Genomic DNA, 341 nt, shown 5'->3' on the forward strand with positions numbered 1-341 from the left:
AGTCGCAATATATTAATATTTTTGTTTAGACAAATTTATTACAAAGTGTTGTTTTTTTCAATATTCATGAATATCGTTATACGGTTTAAATGTTACTGTTATATCGACAATTACTTTTTTTATCAACAGATATCAACTAGAGTGTCTTATTCTAATCAGAATACAATTTTCAGTCATTTATTCTGCTTATTTACAGCATGGTCCGCCCATACTTCCGCACACGATGTCTGCGTCTATCTATCGATCTATCTTACTTTAAACTACTGAATTATATTTATACTTTTATTACAAACTCACATACATAGCAGTTTGATTAAGTGATGAATGCTTTGTGTCTCTTA

Source organism: Penaeus monodon, chromosome 22, assembly GCF_015228065.2.
Source record: "Penaeus monodon isolate SGIC_2016 chromosome 22, NSTDA_Pmon_1, whole genome shotgun sequence".
NCBI classification, from domain to species: domain Eukaryota; kingdom Metazoa; phylum Arthropoda; class Malacostraca; order Decapoda; family Penaeidae; genus Penaeus; species Penaeus monodon.